The sequence below is a fragment of the Dreissena polymorpha genome, chromosome 6 (assembly GCF_020536995.1).
Source record: "Dreissena polymorpha isolate Duluth1 chromosome 6, UMN_Dpol_1.0, whole genome shotgun sequence".
Taxonomy (NCBI): domain Eukaryota; kingdom Metazoa; phylum Mollusca; class Bivalvia; order Myida; family Dreissenidae; genus Dreissena; species Dreissena polymorpha.
Genome location: NC_068360.1, coordinates 101,268,841 through 101,278,235, shown reverse-complemented (window position 1 = coordinate 101,278,235; position 9,395 = coordinate 101,268,841).

The window sequence follows — 9,395 nt, the reverse complement described above, 5'->3', positions numbered from 1 at the left end:
TTCTAGTAAACAAAGTTTGTGTAAAAGCCGGTAATTTAGCTGGAAGGTGTATTCCAAGGATCTATTCGAAAAACACGTAACATTTTATCTGAGCTTGCAAAAGCAATATTGTTTGTTAATTATATACTATGTTTCAGTATTTTACAATTTCGTACAATTTACATTAAAAGTTATATAAAATATTGCCAGTATCAGGGATGCATAATAGAATACATCCCTGCCAGTATTTAGGTTGGTTTCGTGTGTATATTTGTTCTTAAATATATGGAATGTGTGCAGAGATCCTAGTTCTACTTCGTTCTTCCTACAGTAAATTGCTGACTATTACAGGAAGGCCTATTATAGGCAGAAATGGACACTGTCGAGTCCGTTTCCTGGGAAGAACCACTACTTGGTGTCTGTGGAGGAGATAATGAGAACGCTCCCCGAGTAGGGATCGTACCCACGAAATCCCGTTCGCTAGGCGGACACCTCATCCACTACACCACCGCGACCTACACTACACCACCACATAGTTGCAATATTCTTCATAGAGAATAATAGGTTAGTGTTGATTATAGATAAGGTTTATCATGCGAGGCTTAGAAAACATAAGCGCAAGCCTTACCGAGCATGATTAACCTGATCTATTATCAACACTAATCTATTATTCTATTTATCCCACTATTTATTCAATAAACCTTTTTATTTTAACAAAAAAGGGCCATATGCAGAAATTTTGGACCTGGAGGGGGAGGGAGCAGCCGGAGAGGGCGTGGGAGAGGTCCTGCCTCTCAAATGTTAAATTTGTCGAATTCGGCACTTTTCATCGTGAATTTTTATGCTTCAAAAGCGTATTTTGTGATATAAATGTATGGGATTTTACACGTAAATCAGATTTGAATTCAAACCTCCTCAACAGTGTTAATTTAAATTTCTACTAAAATGTTCCTCATCTACTACAAATTTGTACTTTCACCATTATCAACACAAATAAACCATCACAATCGTCTACAACTCCGAATTAGATAGGACTTAGAAATGTTCTCTATAATAACCGTTTTCTGGAAGGATTTTTACGCAGCACTTTAACACCTTGAGCTGATTTTTTTTGGTATACGAGTCTACCCATATGAGTTTTTTTACGCAGCTCTTGCAGATAGTGGGCTTATTTTGATGCCCCCGGTAGAGTGGCATATAGCAGTTTAATGTTTCCAACTTATTTTGATGACGCTTGAAGATATTGATATGATATTTGTCGTGTAAGGGAACCTACATGACATACAGATGAAGTATGCGTGTCGTTCCGGTCCTTTGATGTTTGGCGAAGTTACTGGCCTTTGCATGACTTAGACAAAGAAACTTAACGGCTAAATTAATGCCGATTATCAATTTAACCTCTCTAATTGCTTCCAACATTATTTGTTTTTCACAAATTATTAACGTCAGCAATGTTCAGACCTTCCACCTCCTGTATCAGTTACTTCCATTCGCAGCTTATTTTTTCTTTGCCAATCAGAAGATGTGTTACATTAAAGGGATCTTTTCACGCTTTGGTAAATTGACAAAATTGAAAAAAGTTGTTTCAGATTCGCAAATTTTCGTTTTAGTTATGATATAAGTGAGGAAACAGTAATACTGAACATTTACCATGCTCTAATATAGCCATTATATGCATCTTTTGACGATTTTAAAACCTAAAAATTATAAAGCGTTGCAACGCGAAACGATTGAATAATTTGGAGAGTTCTGTTTTTGTCGTTAAATTGTGTGCAACTACGAAGATTAATTATATAAGGTATAAAATACGTCAAGTACGTGTACTCGGCGGAATAGCTCAGTAGACTAAATCGTTTTTACTTCAGGATTCTGGCAGGACTCCAGGGGTCACTGGTTCGAAACCAGCTCCGGGCAATGTTCTTTTCCTTTTTTAAATTTTATTCTTGATTTTTTACTGGAGCTTTTACGATCCAATGTTTACATATATCAATATAAAGCATTTAATGAATAAGTTAAAAAAATGCCAAAATCTGTGAAAAGGCCCCTTTAACCAATGATCGATAGATGAAGCATATAGGATCACCAGGGGAAATTGACTGATCGGGGATGCGTGTTCAATGTGATATGAAAACCTTGCCTAAGGGCTTATCTCCACTGGCGAGCGTTGATCCTCTTGTTAATCTTGTTCATTAAGCACATCTGCTCTTTTGTATATTTGGAAAGTGTACTGTGGGCCATTTCATGAGAGAACAATTTACAGTAGGCCTATTATTTAAATTCTTAACTCCACAGCCAGCTTGGGGATGTCTCGGGGCCCAGGGCTTGGGTACGGGCCTGGTATGTTTTGTTTATTCGGTCCTTACGGGCCTAATGATGCATTATGAGATGATCCGCAGTGTGTTCCAGCATTCCCACCTGATTATCTAACCAGATTTACGAAAGTCTGGAAAGGTTTGAATTATTGCTGCAATTTCCAGGCTTCCAACTTTGGTTTGTACTTGTGCTGTGTGGGAAGGCAAAGTACTCGGGAGAAATCCCATCTGCCCGGTAAAGTGACGAACAGGCGGAAGCGGGGTTTGAACCCGGGTCGCCTGGGCGAAACGCCCATGTACCGACCACTGCGCTAACCGGACACACTTAAAAGTCAAACTTCTAATTTCTTAAAGTAAGTACACGTGCAGGCATTTACATGTGTAAACTTGCTAAGGGTAAACAATTCCAACATGTATAGCATTAGAACCGTATATGTTCTGAAACGTGTTCTATGTTGGTGAATGACCGATGGAATATTGTGATTTTTTCAGCTGTGCTCTACTCAATCTACGGAGCGGCCATGTAGATTAAGATTAAGAAGTTTTGAGGTAAAGTCGTGAGGACAAAATTAGCATGATCTAAAATTAATGCACATTGGTTGATTTCAAATGTGTTGCAATTTGCCAATATTTGCTTGAATAAACGTCCATGTGATCTTATCTTTGCATACCTAAGGAAATAACAAGTAATAAAACATCGAGCTGGTATTTTTCGTTTTTAAAGGGGCACTTTTGGATGAAAGATTGCTTTTATGTTATAATTAATGCAGACGAGACTTTGAAAGATGTTTCGATTGTTGAAGAATCTAATTTAACATGGTAGTAGTCTTATGTCAGAATTTGTGAATCTATGTGATGAGGATAAGCTTATATATATTCTCTCCAACAATAATACTGTTAAACTTACAGCAAAAACCTGTTAAAATTATTCTTCAACTTCGCTATAATATTCTGTATAAATGGCACCTGCATACCTTAGTATTTCTTTTAGTGTGCTTTAATGTACATTAATGTTCTAGGTGGAAGATGAGTACACACCTTTCAAGTTGACTCAATCACTCTTTAATTTTAAGTCTTGTTTCTATCCACCAATTCCCTGTTTAGATTTTTTTGTTATGCTATCTTTTATACATATGTACTGAACCATCATTCAAATAGTATTAATAAAATGGTGTGTTTGTCATTTGCGACCTAGAATTAAAACTGTTTTAATACTTAAGAATTTTATTGTATAAATGACTTAACATTACCTTTTTAATTTGATAATTATTGTTTTATCCCTGTGTTTGAGTGTCACCACTGACCAGTTCGTAGATGGTCTGACCATAGGCGATATATGATTTTGTAAGACTTTTTTTACTATGCTCAATAGTACTTTATTTTCGCTTTCAGTATTTTATGGTTTATTTCTTATGGCACGTTTTAGGAGAGGTCAGAGTGGTCAATCAAACTTTTATTATGTAATAGAGTCTTTAACTGTATTGTCTGTGCTTGTATGTGACTTAGTCTCATAACTATAGGATTGTACAAAGCTGTTTAACTGATTTCCAGACTTTATTGGAGATTATATAACTTTATGGTATTTGGAAGAGAGGTAACTTTGTAGCTCTTGTTACAGTTTCTGTAATTTGAATTCATGGGTTAGCTCCCTTTCATTTCACTATAAGTGTATGATGATTCTTATGTTGATATAATATTCTAGTATCTTATAACTCGATACCTTCGAATGGCAGCATTTTATTATTGGCGTCGCACTGAAGTGCGGCGACTCGTATGTAATACGTCTTTTTTTCGCTTATTGAGGAGAAGTTATTTTACAGATCAATGTATACATTTTTGTTGTCAGAATATCTTGCATTGTGGTGATTTTTTTTTGTAAATTAGTGTAAATAAGTACCGCATTTGTGCCTGTTACATTTACTACAACATGTATTGCTAATAATGCAAAGCTTATTATTTTAATTAATAACTGATCACAGGGACTGGGCAATAATAAAAGATCACAGGGACTGGGCAAATACGCGAACCGGTGAAACCATCTGGTTTTTGTATAAAAACAAAACATAATCAAAATATATTTATTTTGTGGTTTTTCTAACAATAGCGCAGACTTTTGCTGTTCGAGTTTTGGTTAACGCGTATTTTTTTTCAATTTTACAAGACGACATTGATTACGCGGTTAATTGCTTTATTGATAACCGTTACACTACAGTCACTTATTAATATCTTAGTTATAAGGTGTTTTTTTCAAGCGGTTCCGTAGTGTAGTGGTTACACGCTCGCTTCACATGTAAGAGGCCCTAGGTTCGAGCCCCAGTAGAATAAAATTATTTTATTTGTGTTGTATGTTAACTTTTTGTTTTGATGTAGACATTTTAGTTTAAATAAATATGCTGTTTTATTGTAACCATTTTTTGTTTTTATTATGCCCATGAAATATATGTGTAAGAGGGTGGGGAGGTTCGTAAACACATTAAAACTTTTACAGTGTTTTCATATCAATGAGTACTCAACCCCTATCGTAAATGAGCAACGTAAGAATAAGTTCAGAATTATCTCCCCTTGAAGTTGAGAAAAATATGAAATTACGCTTACAAGATGAAGCAGATTTTTTAAAACCTACACAGTTCTGTTCCATTAATGAAAACTGCACACGGATGCCAGTAAAAAAAGGAAACCAATGTAAATAAAATGAACTATGTAATATTCGGGGGTTACAACACAAATCATAGATAATGGTTATTTAGGGGTTATGACACAAAATCATAGATAATGGTAATACAAGTATCTTTTTCCATTTTGTTTAAAATAATCGGCCAATATATTAATATTTACAGTAGAAAAAAAATCGTTCCATGTAACTACATTGAGTGCCTTTTACACTGAAATTCCCGACGCCCTTTGATGCTTTGCATCAATACTTATCTTGCTATGCTTATGTTTTATTGTATGTTGTGATTGTATATTATGCTGATGAGACTTAAATAAACTAAACTAAAAATCATGGTTAGATCGAAAATTGTGCGTAAATGATTCGTACAATTGTATTTGCGCATACTTCAAGTACGTAATTTAGGCGTGCGGACGCGTGCTCAATTAGCGCCAATTATTATTGCAGTGCGGTAATCAACAGAAAAATAATATATAGCATCTCAAATTGTTTAATTCTGATAATACGAGCCATAAACGGTATTAATTTGCTCGTATTTACCACTGAGCATCATGTGATATATGCGTATTCACTTTATTGAAGCGATGTGAATCGAATACTAGGGACCGTATTCCTTATCTTAACTACTAAGTATCTTGTGATAAACACGTATTTACTCTTATTTATTTGGACCGCGCTCTGTGAAAAAAGGGGTTTAATGAATGTGCGTAAAGTGTCGTCCCAGATTGGCCTGTGAAGTCCGCACAGGCTAATCAGGGACGACACATTCCGCTTTTATGATATTTTTCGTTCTTAGCAAAAATCTAGTTTAGGCTTAAAGTGTCGTCCATGATAAGCCTGTGCGGACTGCACTGGCTAATCTCGGACGACACTTTACGCACATGAATTAAACCCCCTTTCCACAGAGCACAGTCCATTTGTATTTTTCTGTTATACGAGACATGGCAACTCGATTAAACCAAAAAGTGTTTGGTGAAAGAAACAAATAAATTCATGCTAATAACTGTATTTATATCAAGGGAAACTTTTAACGGATTATTACCACTGAATAAATCAACATCCCAATATAAAAACTGATACATTAAATTTTATATTGACCACTAAACACGTCTTGATAGAAACTTGAACGCGTCTTAAACGCTGCGTATGTGGTTATATAAACTTCCTGTGCGGCCCGTCGAATGTATTAGGTAGTATCTCGAAACAGGAACTTTTGAATTGTTATATTTGAGTATATGTTTCTCGAGATAAAAACATATTATTGGGAAACTTGTAGTTTATTTTGGTCATATACTATTCTATGGATTAATGTTATCACTATCATAGCAATAAATACATGAGAACATTATAAATTTGTCTATAGTTGAACCGGTCCTTTTCAGTGGAACAAAAAAGGCTAGCAATATATGAATTGTTAACATCGTTGTATAAAACGATTAGGAAATGCGCCCTAACAATTCTGTTGGAGGATTTACGACAATGTTTTGACCTGAAGGATAAGAACATGGTCGACTGACAAATGACACATTTATATTTCGTTTATAGAATTATTGTATTCCTTGATAAGTATTCCATAGTAAAACATCATATAAAATTTCAACTTTACCATGCAAAACATCATGAGCGCATGTCAAAGATTCAATTTACGGCATTACCCTGACAAAGCATTGAGTCATAAATAAACTAATACAAGCCTAAAATAAAACTGATAAACAACAGCAATAATGATGGATTAAAATAACTATAAAGTGTTCTTTTGTTTTCTAACAAATAATGATGAACAGATGCATATGGCAATTAGACTGTTTTGTTCAAAGAAAGTTAAATGAAAATAAAACAGTACACAACTTAACAACTACACAAAGTATTTTAAAACGTAAATATAAAATTAAAACAAGGATAAACCAAGACAGTATGTACTTAATATTGAACCAATTCTACAAATGTATGTGTGTGTGTGTTATGGTATTAAAACGTTAATACGACATTTTGAACATGTCTTTCTTGCTACGCATAAATCTTAATACCTCAGTCACAAATAGACTCCGATCACCGTCCGATAAGCGGCCGACGTATTTTTCCGCTTATCGGGCTGGCGACCGGCCGATGATCGCACGGCAACCGGGCCAATTTGTAGCATCGGGCGGCGTCCGGATTAATTTTAAGTCTTACTTAAAATTCTACCCGACGTCGGGACGGGAAGGAATCGAGTTGAGATCGAAACAAGATCGGACGATCAACGCACGGGTATCGCCCGACATCGGATTCATTGAATGTGTATCGGGAAAAGTAAAGGTATTTCCCAGAGGCATATACATCGGCCGGCGACCGTCTGATTGCCAGAGGGCCTCCGCACGATTCCCGACGGACGCCGGACGATGCTCGTTATGATACACGTACAATGAATCCAATGCCGGGCGCATGCCGGGAGATAACCGTTCGTTGATCGTCCGATCTTTTTTCGATCTCAACTTGATTCCTTCCTGGGCTCCATGTCGGGTAAAACAAACTGTGATATAAAAAAATAATCCGGACGCCGCCCGATGCTACAAAATGACCCGATGTGCGTGCGATCATCTGCCGGGGCCAGCCCGATGAGCGGAAAAAAACGTCGGCCGCTGATCGGACGGTGATCGGTGTCTATTTGTGACTGAGGTTTTAAACTTTGTCACTCATCGGACGGCGGACGGCTCCGACGTGTCCAGTCTTCCCGATGCCTGGAGATCGGACACATCGGCCGGCGACCGGATTATTTGTGACTGAGGCATTTGTGGTATGGTGTTCTGCACCTTAAATCTTAGTTTTAGAAAATATACTAACCAATTCGGCAGGACTCTCAGATATTTCAAAGTATAAATCATCATTCTTTTTATCTGGAACATGCATTCACAAATTTCATTCATATGCACATAAATATTGTGTACGCAAGACATAGTTGGTAGATATTTCTACATTACTACATAGCATTTGCCTTTTAAGGTAGTAAATACTTCTATTAAACAGCGCTTTAATAATATGGTATTACTTTGTAGGCACATTGACTGTAAAATCGCGATGTTATAAAATTCTAACGATACACATGGTACGCAAACAAATAATATATATATACATAGCACAAATGACGAACATTACATAGTAACACATCATAACAATACAATACTGAAACAGTTTAACATAGCGCACATACAAGGGTATGTTAAAATATAAACGAGATTTCAACACGAACATCCGTCAGGGGCTAAACTAACATTTGGATATACAGGTTTGTATGTGGAGAAACGTATGTGTACACCTTTTGAATTCACTGTGTGTTCTATAAATAACCCTCATAAACCTAAACTTACTGAAGACGGAGAAATACACTACTATTAGATGCATGTTATCTTTGTAGACCACATCTGTTCCTGTCTTTCTTTCCCTAGTCAACACACTTACATACAATATACGCTATGATGTGGTTTAACAACAAATTTAAATTACTAAAATATATATTTGTAATTTATCTTTTGATTTTTGCGAATTGATAACTTTTATTATTGACCACACTTTCATCTGATCAAAAGAACGTGAAATGTTTATGCATTTATTAATAGTCAGAACAATCTCGTGCATAAGAATATTCTTGTATGTACATGCAACCTAGCTTCCAGCAATACACTACACTAACGATATTGAAAAGTTAAATACAGATTAGTATTTTAACGGTAACATACGACAGCAAACGAATGTATTATTGTACACTTAGACATTTGAATACAGATTTTATTTCACAATGTAAAAGTTTCAGTTATATATGGGTTAATGATATATACACGCACATACTTGAAAAAAGATAGTACATATTAAGATTACTAATTTATACAAAAGGGGTATAATACTCACAAAAACCCATGCACATGTATTTGAATTCTTAAATACGAAACGATTCGCATGGTTAATATCTATCAATGTAGCATAAGCTTACTACAAATAAAGCAAACTCGTCCGCTGACTTTTCTAAGTCAATTGCACATTAAATACATCGACATCGGGTATTAAGCAATTAATAACGTAATTGTCATAAAAATCGAAATATTATTTACACATACAATATTAAAACTAAATGAGTTATGTACAATAAAAACACCAGCTGATATTTACTAAATATAAACAGCCACGTCAGATAAACTTTCGGCTAGTATAGCAGCATGGTTTATTTTACAATTACAAATACCATTTGCTGAAACTATATTTACATGCAAAACATAAAATAAGCTTCAATCCATGATGAACTGTTACCATGTTATACAATTTGAATGGGAACTACGTAATTGTAAAATAACTTCTTATTGGCAATGATTAATTACGATATATTGTATTTTCTTGTTTCTTGTCACGTTATAATAGCATATTTTAACTGATCAACTATTATAGCGCACACTATGTACATACCT